Raw genomic sequence first — 15,485 nt, 5'->3', positions numbered from 1 at the left:
AGGGCAGACACACTGAAACCATACTCATAGAAAATTAGTCAATGTAATCACACTAGGACCACAGCCTTGTCTAACTCAGTGAAACTAAGCCATGCCCGTGGGGCAATCCAAGACAGGCGGGTCATGGTGGAGAGATCTGAAAGAATGTGGTCCACTGGAGAGGAGAATGGCAAACCACTTCAGTATTCTTGCCTTGAGAACCCCATGAACAGTATGAAAAGGCAAAATGATAGGATACTGAAAGAGAAACTCCCCAGGTCAGTAGGTGCCCAATATGCTACTGGAGATCAGTGGAGAAATAACTCCAGAAAGAATGAAGAGATGGAGCCAAAGCAAAAAGAATACCCAGCTGTGGATGTGACAGATGATAGAAGCAAGGTCCGATGCTGTAAAGAGCAATATTGCATAGGAACCTGGAATGTCAGGTCCATGAATCAAGGCAAATTGGAAGTGGTCAAACAAGAGATGGCAAGACTGAATGTTGACATTCTAGGAATCAGCGAAGTGAAATGGACTGGAATGGGTGAATTTAACTCAGATGACCATTACATCTACTACTGCGGGCAGGAATCCCTCAGAAGAAGTGGAGAAGCCATCATGGTCAACAAAAGAGTCCGAAATGCGGTACTTGGATGCAATCTCAAAAACGACAGAATGATCTCTGTTAGTTTCCAAGGCAAACCATTCAATATCACAGTAATCCAAGTCTATGCCCCAACCAGTAATGCTGAAGAAGCTGAAGTTGAACAATTCTATGAATACCTACAAGACCTTTTAGAACTAACACCCAAAAAAGATGTCCTTTTCATTATAGGGGACTGGAATGCAAAAGTAGGAAGTCAAGAAACACCTGGAGTAACAGGCAAATTTGGCCTTGAAATATGGAATGAAGCAGGGCGAAGACTAATAGAGTTTTGGCAAGAAAATGCACTGGCCATAATAAACCCTCATCCAACAACACAAGAGAAGATGCTGTACATGGACATCACCAGATGGTCAACACTGAAATCAGATTAATTATATTCTTTGCAGCCAAAGATGGAGAAGCTCTATACAGTCAGCAAAAACAAGACCAGGAGCTGACTGTGGCTCAGACCATGAACTCCTTATTGCCAAATTCAGACTTAAATTGAAGAAAGTACGGAAAACCACTAGACCATTCAGGTATGACCTAAATCAAATCCCTTATAATTATAAAGTGGAAGTGCGAAATAGATTTAAAGGCCTAGATCTGATAGACAGTGTGCCTGATAAACTATGGACTGAGGTTCATGACATTGTACAGGAGACAGGGATCAAGACCATCCCCATGTAAAAGAAACGCAAAAAAGCAAAATAGCTGTCTGGGGAGGCCTTATAAATAGCTGTGAAGAGAAGAGAAGCAAAAAGCAAAGGAGAAAAGGAAAGATATAAGCATCTGAATGTAGAGTTCCAAAGAATAGCAAGAAGAGATAAGAAAGCCTTCTTCAGCAATCAATGCAAATAGAGGAAAACAACACAATGGGGAGGACTAGAGATCTCTTCAAGAAAATCAGAGATACCAAGGGAACATTTCATGCAAAGATGGGCTCGATAAAGGACAGAAATGGTATGAACCTAACAGAAGCAGATGATATTAACAAGAGATGGCAAGAATACACAGAAGGACTGTACAAAAAAGATCTTCACGACCCAGATAATCATGATGGTGTGATCACTGACCTAGAGCCAGACATCCTGGAATGTGAAGTCAAGTGGGCCTTAGAAAGCATCACTACGAACAAAGCTAGTGGAGGTGATGGAATTCCAGTGGAGCTATTTCAAATCCTGAAAGATGATGCTGTGAAAGTGCTGCACTCAATATGCCAGCAAATTTGGAAAACTCAGCAGTGGCCACAGGCCTGGAAAAAGTCCGTTTTCATTCCAATCCCAAAGAAAGGCAATGCCAAAGAATGCTCAAACTACCACACAGTTGCACTCATCTCACACACTAGTAAAGTAATACTCAAAAATCTCCAAGCCAGGCTTCAGCAATATGTGAACTGTGAACTTCCTGATGTTTAAGCTGGTTTTAGAAAAGGCAGAGGAACCAGAGGTCAAATTGCCAACATCTGCTGGATCATGGAAAAAGCAAGAGAGTTCCAGAAAAACATCTATTTCTGCTTTTTTGACTATGCTAAAGCCTTTGACTTTGTGGATCACAGTAAACTGTGGAAAATTCTGAAAGAGATGGGAGTACCAGACCACCTGATCTGCCTCTTGAGAAATCTGTATGCAGGTCAGGAAGCCACAGTTAGAACTGGACATGGAACAACAGACTGGTTCCGAATAGGAAAAGGAGTTCGTCAAGGCTGTATGTTGTCACCCTGCTTATTTAACTTAGATGCAGAGTACATCATGAGAAACTCTGGACTGGAAGAAGCATAAGCTGGAATCAATATTGCTGGGAGAAATCGCAATAACCTCAGATATGCAGATGACACCACCCTTAGGGCAGAAAGTGAAGAGGAACTAAAAAGCGTCTTGTGAAAATGAAGGTGGAGAGTGAAAAAGTTGGCTTTAAGCTCAACATTCAGAAAACGAAGATCATGGCATCCGGTCCTATCACTTCATGGGAAATAGATGGGGAAACAGGGGAAACAGTGGAAACAGTGTCAGACTTTATTTTTCTGGGCTCCAAAATCACTGCAGATGGTGACTACAGACATGAAATTAAAAGATGCTTACTCCTTGGAAGGAAAGTTATGACCGACCTAGATGGCATATTCAAAAGCAGAGACATTACTTTGCCAACAAAGGTTCGTCTAGTCAAGGCTATGGTTTTTCCTGTGGTCATGTATGGATGTAAGAATTGGAATGTGAAGAAGGCTGAGCACCGAAGAATTGATGCTTTTGAACTGTAGTGTTGGAGATGACTCTTGAGAGTCCTTTGGACTGCAAGGAGATCCAACCAGTCCATTCTGAAGGAGATCAGCCTTGGGATTTCTTTGGAAGGAATGATGCTAAAGCTGAGGCTCTAGTACTTTTGCCACCTCATGTGAAGAGTTGACTCATTGGAAAAGACTCTGATGCTGGGAGGGATTGGGGGCAAGAGGAGAAGGGGATGACAGAGGATGAGATGGCTGGATGGCATCACTGACTCAATGGACATGAGTGTGGGTGAAGTCTGGGAGTTGGTGATGGACAGGGAGGCCTGGTGTGCTGTGATTTATGGGGTCGCAGATTTGGACACGACTGAGTGACTGAACTGAATTGAATTCACTTTGTTTTAATACTACTCAGGTTTTTATGGAGAGATTAATTTTTTAGATTGTCAACCAGCATGCCTGCTCAGTTGCTTGGGTTTTGTCTGCCTCTTTGTGACTCCATGGATTGTAGCTCACCAGGCTCCTCTGTCCATGGGATTCTCCAGGCAAGAATACTGGAGTGGGTCGCCATGCCCTCCTTTAGGGAATCTTCCTGACCCAAGGATCAAACCCACATCTCCTGATTCTTCTATATCACAGGCAGATTCTTTACCACTGAACCACCAGGGAAGGCCATCATCTAATATAAAGGAATATAAAGAAGTTAGTATGCGACTTCCCTGATGGTCCAGTGACTAAAATGCCATGTTCCCCATGCAGGGGGCCCAAGTTTGATCCCTAGTCCAGGGACTGGATCCCACCTGCCACAACTGAAAGATCCTGCATGTCACAAATAAGACTGAAGATCCTCATGCAGCAACTGAGACCTCGTGCAGCCAAATAAATAAGTACTTAAAAAAAAAAAAAGTAAACCCAATAAAGAACTGGGCAACTAAAAATAAAAAGGCAGTTTCTAGTGAATTTTGACATTTATAACACTTCGTGTTTGCTTTGCTTTAATACTACCCAGAATATCAGGTAACAATTAATAAAAGGTTTTTATTGGAGAGATTAATATTTTAGGCTATCAGCCAATATAAAGGGGATATAAAGAAGTTAGTATTATGAGAAGACACTGTTCTCTATTATAAATGTGCTATACTCCAATCAGAAATTAGAATATTATGTGATGGCTTCTAATCTGATAGATCTCATTATATTCTACTTTTGGTACTACATAAAGGCTTATTTAGACTTCAAATCCCAAATACTTTCTTTGAATAAAATATATTTTTAACTTCATTATCTAACTAAATGAATCATGGGGAAAGAATGTTCCATAAGAGCTCATTTCTCTCAGTTATTTTAGGGTACCAGAAAAGGTGGAGAAGGAAATGGCAATCCATTTCAATATTTTCATCTGGAAAAATCACATAACAGAGGAGCCTGACAGGCTACAATCCATGGAAAAGAAGCAATAAAAGGATAAGAGCCTAAGAGCCTCTGGATTCTCTCTTTAGTTTAAAAAAAAAATAGAGGAGTATTATTTTTAAATATTAGGCATTCACATATATTTTGGTGAAGTTAATATGGGAAAGGATAGTTGAAAATGACTGAGAAATTATTATTGAAATAGATTCTAGATATTGTAACTTTATTTTTAAATAATTGTATTTGATTATGTGCTTTGCAAGCTATTAGACAACAGTTGACTTTTACATCAACATTTTTTTACCTCTTTCACTGGTGTTTGGATGGCTATAAACAGTAGACTCTAGTTAAGGGCACAGAATCTGGCATGCAGATTCTGCTACTGAATAGTGATAGACTAGGGACCATTACTCGACCACTTCAGTCTCCAGTTGTCTTTTTATTTTTACAATTTCATGTGTTTATTTTTGGCTGTGCTGGGTCTCTTGAGTTTTTCATTTTCCAAAACTGAAACTCTGTCCCCATTAAACACTAAATACTTATTCCTGACCATACCCCCAGGCCCTGGCATCTACTGATGTACTTTCCGACTCTATGATTTGACTGTATTTGGGTACCTTGTGTAAATAGAGTCAAACAGAATTTTTCTGTATCTATTGTATATCAGAATGCATGTTTAAGGCTAACTTAATATATGTCCTAGAAATAGATTGTGCATTTTTAAATCCTGTGCTGTGCAGTAGATTCTCATTATCTTGTTTCTTAGATAACTATTGAATATCACCATGTATTCTATCCCTCTTCCACTTCTGTATTTTATAACAGAATTGTGTTTTTTTTCCTTCTATTTATTCAAACACCTCATAAATGATTCTCTTCCTACCTATAAATTTGAATAAGTTACTAACTACTTTGGTGCTTAAGTCACACATAATCAAGGTCAATCATTACCTAATCAGTAATTTCTTCAGCAGCCCCAAGTCTTTAATTGTCCTGCATTAACATTACTCAACTACACATGATTTCCTGAACATATCAAGAGCTTCTTTGACTACATTTCTGTTCATGCAACTTTCCATTTTTCCATCATCACCAGATCAGAGCATCTCATCCTTCAGTTAACAATTAAAAATTTTTATTGTTCAGTCAATAAATTGTGTCCAACTCTTTGTGACCCCCATGGACTGCAGCATACCAGGCTTTCCTACCCTTTACCATCTCTCAGAGTTTATTCAAACCTATGTCCATTGAGTCAGTGATGCCATCCAAACATCTCATCTTCTGTTGCCCCTTTTTTCTGCCCTCAGTCTTTCCCAGTGTCAGGGTCTTTTCCAGTGAGTCAACTCTTTGCATCAAGTGGCCAAAGTATTGGAGCTTCAGCTTCAGCATCAGTCCTTCCAATGAATATCCAGGACTGATTTCCTTTAGGATTGACTGGTTGGATCTCCTCGCAGTCCAAGGAACTCTCAAGAGTCTTCTCCAGCACCAGTTCAAAAGCATCAATTCTTTGGCGCTCAGCCTTCTTTATATTTAAACTCTCACATCCATGCATGACTGCTGGAAAAACCATAGTTCTGAGTATTCAGACCTTAGGTGGCAAAGTGATGTCTCTGCTTTATAATACACTGTTTAGGTCTGTCATACCCACTTTAACATAACTTATTTTCAAAAATTTCCTTACCTAAAATAGCCTTGTTGGTGCTAATTTCTGTACTGTTTAAGTTAGTATCATGCAATCTTCTGCAGGATGCACAGGTTTAGTCAAAATTAAGGTCATATAGGATCTCTTGTGGAGAATAGCTGCTAGGCATGGGGAACACTTAATACTATTTTCTCAGTTCAGGAGCCAGAATTAGAGCTGAAATGTTTAAGTTTACTAGGCCTTCTCAGTAGCAATTTCCTTTCTTTAAAGCTCAGTGTTTGGCTCTATCTGTAAAATCAAATAAAGGATTAAATTAAGGCTAAAAAACATGAAAGAGTCATGGCTACTTCTTATGTCAACATAGGGTTTATGCCAGTTAATCATTCTTGAGACCTGGGCTTTTAAAATAAAATTCTATGCAAAAGGAGGTAAAGATAAAAAATAAGAAGAATTTAGCTTTCTCCTCTTTTCCCACTCATCACTCCATATTTTACAGGGTGTTCAAGGCTTATTTCAGCAGTTTGAAAGCCATGTGGTCCTGTGAGAATAATTTCTGTTGTTTAAGCCCCACAGTTTGTAAATTTCTTTATGGCAACTGTAGAAAACCAATACAGGTACTATTAGTAATTGTAATTAATAAATAGAGGTTATATTAATGTATAATATAGTTATATTACTGTATAATATAGTTATATTAAATATGAGTGATTGGAATAAATATTTTAAGAAAGATGGTTAAATTCAAAATTGTGAAAGGATTCCATGACAGACATATGCTGCTTCTATTGACTTTATGCCACAAATCAGAAAATCAGTGTACCTTGATGATTTGAACATATATTGCACACAATCACTTTTCCTTCACAACATTTTAACAGTTTAGATCCATTTTAGAACATGATAGTCCCATATATTAAAACTTTGAGTCTTGTCAAAATAGAGATGGCAAACAGAAAACAAATAAAAATTGCAAATGTTCTATTATTTGCCCTTGGCATAAGAGAATCAAAACACGGTGAAATATGAAAAAAGTAATATGAGAACTTGTTCCCCGAGGTTAAAAAGTGTTTTTCCTAATATGTCATGTTGGGTTGTTCAAAAATAGAAGCATGTTATCAATGTAATAACTCTAACAATTTGTCATGATAAGCCATTTATATCAACAATTTAAAATGTATTTAGTAATTAAGTTTTATAAAAGTATGATTCTTTCATGAATGATGTTGAAAATACTTTTAATATATTAATATTAAAATATTAATATTCCTGTTCTTATTGACATAAATAATAATTTATTTCTAAAGTACAAATTTTTGTGGACAAAAAATGCAAATGCTAGTTTATTGAGTACAGGTTTTAAAGAAACCCTCAAATATACATGGAGAAAAGTGTTTTTTTGTTGTTGTTGTTTTGTTTTATTTTTTAACTTGATGAGCATTAATTGTTCCAGGAGGAAGAAAAAGTATTCATAAAACTCCAGAAAATAGTCATTTTAAGCATTATTCCCATTTCCTTCTTAGAAGTGAAGTGAAGTCGTTCAGTTGTGTCTGACTCTTTGCGACCCCATGGACTGTAGCCTACCAGGCTCCTTAGTCCGTGGGATTTCCTAGGATTAGTTTTAAACACTAAAGTCTTATCAAGTCGGTACCATCACTGGAGAGGAGGTATCCACTCCTGTGTCTTAATATGTTCCGAAGAAGCTGCTACTAGAATATTAAAGACTCCCTGTCTTTCTCAGATATCACCATATTTCCATGTTGGTAACTGTCAAAGGGCCTACTCTAAGAATGGGTATCTGAAGTGGTTAAAACAATTTAAATGGAGGTGTCTCATTTTCAAAAAGTAGCCTTCTTCAGACAATATACTCACTTAGCTAGTTCTCAGGCCACTTAGTAGGCCAAGGAAGCTTCACTTACCCTTGTTTTTTCCTTAGCCTTATGGAAGAATTTGGGAATCACTCCACTTCTTTCAATCCTTAGAGGGTACTCTAACACTTTGTCAGCCTTGCTCTAGAAATCTCAAGTCACACTGTGGCCCTAAAGGGAAACTGTGGCACTGGTCTGGTCTTTGTTTGTTTTATATTCTAAGTTGCTTCAGTCATGTCAGACTCTTCGCGATTCTATGGACTGTAGCCCAACAGTCTCCTCCATCCATGGGATTCTCCAAAGAAGAATACTAAAGTCGGTTGCCATGCCCTCCTCCAGGGGATCTTCCTGACCCAGGGATTGAACCTGCATCTCCTGCACTGGTGAGCAGGTTTCTTACCATTAGCACCCTATTTCCCCAAATATGTCTGCTGTATATGTCATTACACTTGAAGCTAACTTCATGTAGTCAGGGGGAAACGTTTCTGCTCAGAGATTCTCACCACTGGCAACCTTTTTATTTCCTCTTTCCTCTAACTTTCTCTCGCTCTTTAAACAACTGGAGTGTTTTTATTTTTATTTTTTATCAGATTTCTGACAATTAGAGGAAGTGATAGCTCAAGACATAGTATGTATTCAGCAGTAAAATTCCCAGATTGTTATCTTTTCTTCTCTTTCTATTACTCTGCTATGAAAACTTTTTCCCTAAGTAGAAGTGACTAGTGTTAGATGCATGGGCTAGGAATACAAGCATTAGTAATTTTAAACAAGCAAACAAAAACCAGACAATTCACTGAAGCATCGAAATAACAAAATGCAATGTAAATTCTCTTAAATATTCGTCTTGGAACTAGCTGACTTCATAGGCAACCACTTGTGTTTTTGTAAAGAGCCTGTGATCAAAAGGATGTCCCACTTGGTTTAATGCTCTATTATCACTGTTTCGAACTTATTTTAGAACAAAGGGGTCTTACATTTTCACTTGGACTAAACTCCACAAGTTATGTAGTATTTGTCATACTAAGGATTACAAAATAACAGCAATTTTCAAGCTAACTTAGTATAAATTAAGGATAATTATTATAAGTAAAAATACCTTTTATTAAATGTGCAGTTATGGTCTAGAACTATAATTTGAATTCATCTGATGGGCTTCCAGGGTGGCTCAGTGGTAAAGAATCCACCTGCCAATGCAGAAGATGTGGGTTTGATCCCTAGATTAGGAAGATGCCCTGGAGGAGGGCATGGCAACCCACTCCTGTATTCTTGTCTGAAGAATCTTATAGAAAGAGGAGCCTGGGGGCCTATAGTCCATGAGGTCACAGAGTTGGACATGACTGAGCAACTGAGCACAGCACAATTCATTGAAAGCAAAAGCATTGGAAGTGAAAGACATAGATAAGTTTGTAAGTACTAAATGGTGCCAATAAAAGTATATCCAAAATATAGTAATGACTTTAATGTTTAAATTTCCAGGTTCACCACAGTCAACTGATCAAGATTCCTCACCTGTATTCCTCCTTTATTTTGTGGCACTTAAATCAGAAATTTGTTTCTGTACTCACTATTACATTGTCCCTGGGGACGTTAACATACATGAGATAGGCAAACCATTACCCTGAATCTTCAGTTTCTTGAGCTCTTTATGTCTAGTGGTATTTTCTATTTCTATATCATCTTTGCCACTAACTTAAAAAAAAAAAAAAACTACACTGGAATTTATCATTGTTTGAAATCTCTGTTCTTCTAGGTAAAATCATTCAGAGACTCAAACTTGTATCTAAAATGTATTTTGTTACAGTTTGCTTGCTCAGTTGCTTCCTATGTATTTCAAACAATCAAGACATCAAAACCACCATCATATTAAATGCTCTTCAATTAAAATCTAAATTAGTTTTTCAACTGGATTAAAAAGATATATCAAATCTAGTATACATGTAATATATGGACTTAAATTGATAAAGCATCCATGTAAAATCATGGGCAAAATATTTAGTTTATCAAATGAAAAAGAAAAATATTGTCTTTTACCACAGAAGGTAGAATTTTAGAAAAAAGTAGCAATCTAAAGAGACATCATAGTGATAAACTTTATAATGAAAAAAATATAAGCAAGACCTACAATACCCTTGGGCTTCCCTGGTGGCTCAGACGGTAAAGCGTCTGTCTGCAATGCAGGAGACCCGGGTTTGATCCCTGGGTTAGGAAGATCCCCTGGAGAAGGAAATGGCAAACCACTGCAGTATTCTTGCCTGGAAAATCCCATGGTTGGAGGAGACTGGTGGAATACAGTCCACGGGGTCGCTAAGAGTCTGACACGACTAAGTGCTTTCACTTTCACAATACCATACTTATAATACTGTCTGGTGGCTCAGATGGTAAAAAATCTGCCTGCAATGTAGGAGACCCAGGTTCACTTCCTGGGTTGGGAAGATCCCCTGGAAAGGGGAATGGCAACCTACTCCAGTATACTTGCATGGAGAATCCCATGGGCAGAGGAGTCTGGTTGGCTATATAGTCCATGGAGTCGCAAAGAGTTGGACATGACTGATCGACTAACACTTCCACTTTCATAATACCAAATGATTTGCATTTACTTATGGTCATAAATAACTCAGTGGGAGAAGTAACTAACATAATTTCAAATTGCTTTTGGCTGAAAAAGAGGTGACTGCTGCTGCTAAGTCACTTCAGTCGTGTCCGACTCTGTGCGACCCCACAGATGGCAGGCCAGCAGGCTCTGCCATCCCTGGGATTCTCCAGGCAAGAACACTGGAGTAGGTTGCCATTTCCTTATCCAATGCATGAAAGTGAAAAGTGAAAGTGAAGTCACTCAGTCGTGCCCGACTCTTAGCGACCCCATGAACTGCAGCTACCAGGCTCCTCCGCCCATGGGATTTTCCAGGCAAGCATACTGGAGTGGGGTGCCATTGCCTTCTCCAAAAGAGGTGACTACATCAAAATAAAAAGGGTCAGGATAAAGTTTGAGTTAACTTAGGAGAAATTTCAAGATAAATATCCTTTTACCTTTTAATAACTAAACGTTCCAATTTTATTTAAAGAATTTCAAACTCTTTCTTTAAAAATGCTGATATTTCTCAGGCAAACTCATTAAAATGAAAGATTAAATACTAGAAAGATTTTTAAACAATAGTTGAGTAATTATTAACCTAAACTGTAAAATATTAAAAAAAAATTATCTATGATAATCAGGAATTGGAGGACATGTGCTATTGTAATCATTTATGAGTGATCATTATCAAGATAATACAATCAACTGAATATACTTAATAAAACTGAAATTACCATGAGAACATTCAACAGAATACTTCTTCACACTAGAAGAATATTTTTTTAAATGAAAGTATAAAAATGCTTAAATAATAAAACTAATAAAGGATTTTTGTAACATAATTAAAGATAACTATTCAAAAGTAACATTTTATTCTCTTCTGATAACATGTATCCACATTATTACAGAAACATTTTACATTTTCAGTAACCAAAAATATCTGCAGTCTTGAATATAAATGAGACAAAAATCTCCATTAATAAGACAAAACTTATTGAAGAATATTACAAAAATGAATCAGGTTGGGAAAATTTTATACCATAAATGTTACTTCTCCTCAAAGTTACCTTTGAATATTTATTTCCAAACAGCATTTTACTAATACAGAACAATTTGGATTAACTATAAAGGTATAAGGCAGAAGGAAATGGCAACCCATTCCAGTCTTCTTACCTGGACAACCCCATGGACAGAGGAGACTGGCAGGCTACAGTCTGTGGAGTCTCAAAGAGCCGGAGATGACTGAAGCAACTTAGTACATATACATAAAGGTATAAAGCAAAGTCAGTTTGATACACAAGGGGTAGAAACTTGCAGCAAGCAGACAATTTTATTAAGGGGTTCTGATGCCTCTGGTAATGAAAGGCAGAAATTTTCAAATATTTAGGTTCAGCAATTTTTAATCTCTTAAAAATTATTGAAGATCCCAAAATGCCCTTTTCATGTGAGGCATGTCTGTTAATATATGTCATATTACAAATAAAAACAGAAATAAAATAATTATTTAAAAAATTAACCTTATTATTAATATACTTTAGGAAAATATACTTTCTCCAGTCAAAATTTAGTGTGAAGGGTAGCACTACTAAACATGTAACACTATAAAATGACTGGAAAGAAAGAAAACAGCTGGATTTTTGTAATCTTCTACATTCAAAATGTTTCAATATGGCATTTGTTCAAATATATGGAAAATATGCTCACTCATGACACTGAGGAAGAGGGATTATTTAAAACTAATATGGTTATGAATATCTATTTTAATATTATAAGTTTTCTTGACTAGTTGAAGTTTGCATCAATTTCAATTTGACGTCTACATTTTGCACTTTCCTTAAAAGTTATTGATCTATGTCTCTCAGAGTTTCTTATTTTGTAATGTATGGTTGTGTAATACCATTAATTTATAATTTAAAAATATTGTTTAATGCTTCCACAGATTTTCCAAATGCCGATGTATTTCATTAGATAACATCAAGATAACATTTATTAATCACAACCAATGTCATCAGACAATTCTTTGTGTTGAGAACACGTCAAGCTTAAGATGGCAGATGCAAGTTTTCCAAAATGCTAATCTGAACTTGAAAACTCACATTTTATTTTTGACAACAGATGTGTTGTTTCCGTTGAATCACTTCCTTCATTTTGAAAATAGCTACCAAATATCCAATCTGAGCAATCACTGTTAGTCATTGTTTCAAAAGTACTTTTTCTTGATGCAACTATTGTACACTTATAGGAACCAGAAGTGTGTCATGTGTATTTCTCATTTCATCACATGAAACATTAAAAAGCAACAACTTAAGAAAATTAATATTTACTGCTGCATCAAGGTCATTTGTTATGGAAACTGGATTTTTAATTTTTTTATATCTAATGTCGAAGATCATGACTACTAGGTCATCTTATGAATGCCTTACTTTGAGAACCAACGTTTTGCCCCTCACCACTCCCCTCATTGCTTTTACATCATCAAACCAAATTTCAACATGGATTTAAAGGCTAATAATACAAATGACATCTTAGCTGTATTGTGAGATAGTTTTGGTCTCATAGAACCCTTCTGATCAAGATACCCAAGGATAGTTATTACTTTTTCCTTCTTCTCCCAATCTCTCATTTGCTTAACTCTTGCCTGGAGAATCCCAGGGACGGGGGAGCCTGGTGGGCTGCCATCTATGGTGTCGCACAGAATTGGACACGACTGAAGGGACTTAGCAGCAGCAGCAGCAGCAACAGCAGTCCCATGAAGAGTTCTTCATCAAACCTTGAACTCTGTTTATTTGGTAGGCCTCCTTTTTGCAGCTATGTCACAAAGCAGCTATAAAATGCTCAACAAGTGAATCAAAGGGAGAACCTATCAAGCTCAATTATAATTCCTGAAGTTAAACATGGCAGACCTAACTATGGGGGCATAGAGAGCAATCAGTCCCTTAATTCTTTGGAGGCTGTGTTCCAAAATAGCATTTTGAACACAGTGGAAGATCAAGTTGAGTTAGTACCTACTATTACAGGTGTCAAACAGGTGTCAGTGTATTCCAGGGATCTGCTGCTGTGAGGGAATACACAAATGCTTAAGTAAGTATTTATCCAGGGTGATATATTTTCTATTGATGACCTGGCAAAGACAAGGAATCATAATGGACATTCTGTATTGTTCCCAGGGAATTTTGCTTTTATCATTATATTTGATCTCTTTTTTGCTGGAAATACTCTTCAGAGTTCCTTGGACAGCTGGCTAGGGGATCAAACTAATCAATACTAAAGGAAATCAACCCTGAATATTCATTGGTAGGACTGATGTTGAACCTGAAGCTCCAGTACTTGGCCACCTGATGCAAAGAGCCAACTCCTGGAAAAGTGCCTGATGCTGGGAATGATTGACGGCAGGAGGAAAAGGAGACGACAGAAGATGAGATGGTTGAATGGCATCATTGACTCAATGGCCATGAGTTTGAGCAAACTCCAAGACATAGTGAAGGACAGGGAAGCCTGGCGTGCTGTAGTCCATGGGATCTCAAAGAGTCAGACATGACTGAGCCACTGAACAACAACAACAAATAATTGTGTATCTATTCTTCTGACTTTCTCAAGGATAATGGCCAACTTTCTTAATTACTTTAATCATCAATCTACCTAAAAATTGAGATTATAATGCCAAACAACTCTACAGAATTATCAACTTTAGAGAATAATAATTTATGCTATAAAAATTATTTTGTATCAAGAAATAACCTTTGGAGTAGTTTGAAAATAGAATTTGATTGCCGAATTTTAATGTATTTCAGAGAGAAAGTCATTATCTTAGCACATTTTCCAGAGAGCACAGACCTGCAAAATCCATCTCATGAGGAGAAACCACTTCACCATATACTCACTTATAGTCTATTAAGTTTAAAGTACCAAATTGACTATTCTAATCTCTTTTCTGTAGTGCTGGAGAAGACTCTTGAGAGTCCCTTGGACTGCAAGGAGATCCAACCAGTCCATTCTAAAGGAGATCAGTCTTGGGTGTTCTTTGGAAGGAACGATGCTAAAGCTGAAACTCCAGTACTTTGGCCACCTCATGCGAAGAGTTGACTCATTGGAAAAGACTGATGCTAGGAGGGATTGGGGGCAGGAGGAGAAGGGGACGGCAGACGATGAGATGGCAGAATGGCATCACCGACTCGATGGACATGAGTTTGGGTAAACTCCAGGAGTTGGTGATGGACAGGGAGGCCTGGCATGCTGCAATTCATGGGGTTGCAAAGAGTCGGACACGACTGAGCGACTGAACTTAACAGAATCACTTTTCTAACATATAAGAAATATATTAGTGAGTAAAAATACATCCATTAATTGTATTGAAATTTATATACTAGGCAGTGTATCTCTTGACTTCCTATTGTCTTGAAAATAGGGATTTGATGTTTTAAATTGTTTCTATTCACCTGCGGTTAATTTTAAGTGGTTTAAGCTGATTAAATACCTTTTTAATTTTTGCTGTATATTTTTTTTACATTTTTCATTTACCACTGCATGAAAAGCAACTAAGATAGTATACTATTACACACACTCCTGTTGCAATTTAACTTACACATTATTATTATGTTGTAAGAGAAAACAGCAGGCTTCACAACAGCGATAACTTTCATAGCTGCTAAAATGTTCAAATGCCTGTAACTTTGTATTCATCTGCAGGGATTCATTTTCTTCATGTTCCTTTAAGATTTGAAATTCACATGCACTTCACACAAGGCATCAGTATTAACATGCCGTATTCAAACACGGTAAAAACATTTTTTTAGATTTTCCACTTTGAAGTATTCTGCTCTTGTCCCCCCAAAAATTTTTCCAAAATATCAAGATGAAACTCCGTTTCCAATAGGAAAAATTATGTCATTTTATTAAAAAACACTCAAGATAAAAAAAATAGTTCTTAGCATTTTAAACAATAGTTTTCAATATGCATATATTTCAACCTAAATATACCTTCTTCCCAATAGGAACTACATTCATATAATGATATTTGTATAGAATTTGCTACATTTTTACTTAATGATAGTTCTATAAATACTGCATTGTTATATCTTGCTTTTATGTGTATGTATGTGTGCATGCTACGTTGCTTCAGTCATGTCTGACTGCACGAAACACTATGGACT

General features: G+C 37.0%; 1 long non-coding RNA gene across 3 annotated transcripts in view; it reads left to right on the top strand.

The window, feature by feature from the left end:
• LOC147380258 (uncharacterized) overlaps positions 1 to 15,153 on the top strand; it is a 102,999-nt gene extending 87,846 nt beyond the window's left edge. For 2 of the 3 annotated variants that reach the window (XR_015135082.1, XR_015135090.1), the window contains one exon: positions 3,606 to 3,910. This is a non-coding gene — a long non-coding RNA (uncharacterized LOC147380258). Of the gene's footprint in view, positions 1 to 3,605; positions 3,911 to 14,272 lie in introns of those variants that run through there. The other variant, XR_015135083.1, reaches the window with a different exon arrangement.
• Positions 15,154 to 15,485: the final 332 nt, after the last annotated feature.

Source organism: Bos grunniens, chromosome 1 (genome assembly GCF_055505025.1).
Source record: "Bos grunniens cultivar Pamir isolate PY7600 chromosome 1, Bosgru_T2T1.0, whole genome shotgun sequence".
In the NCBI taxonomy this organism is placed as follows: domain Eukaryota; kingdom Metazoa; phylum Chordata; class Mammalia; order Artiodactyla; family Bovidae; genus Bos; species Bos grunniens.
Note: the sequence above shows the minus strand (reverse complement) of the source record. Positions and strands in the feature narration are given on the sequence as shown.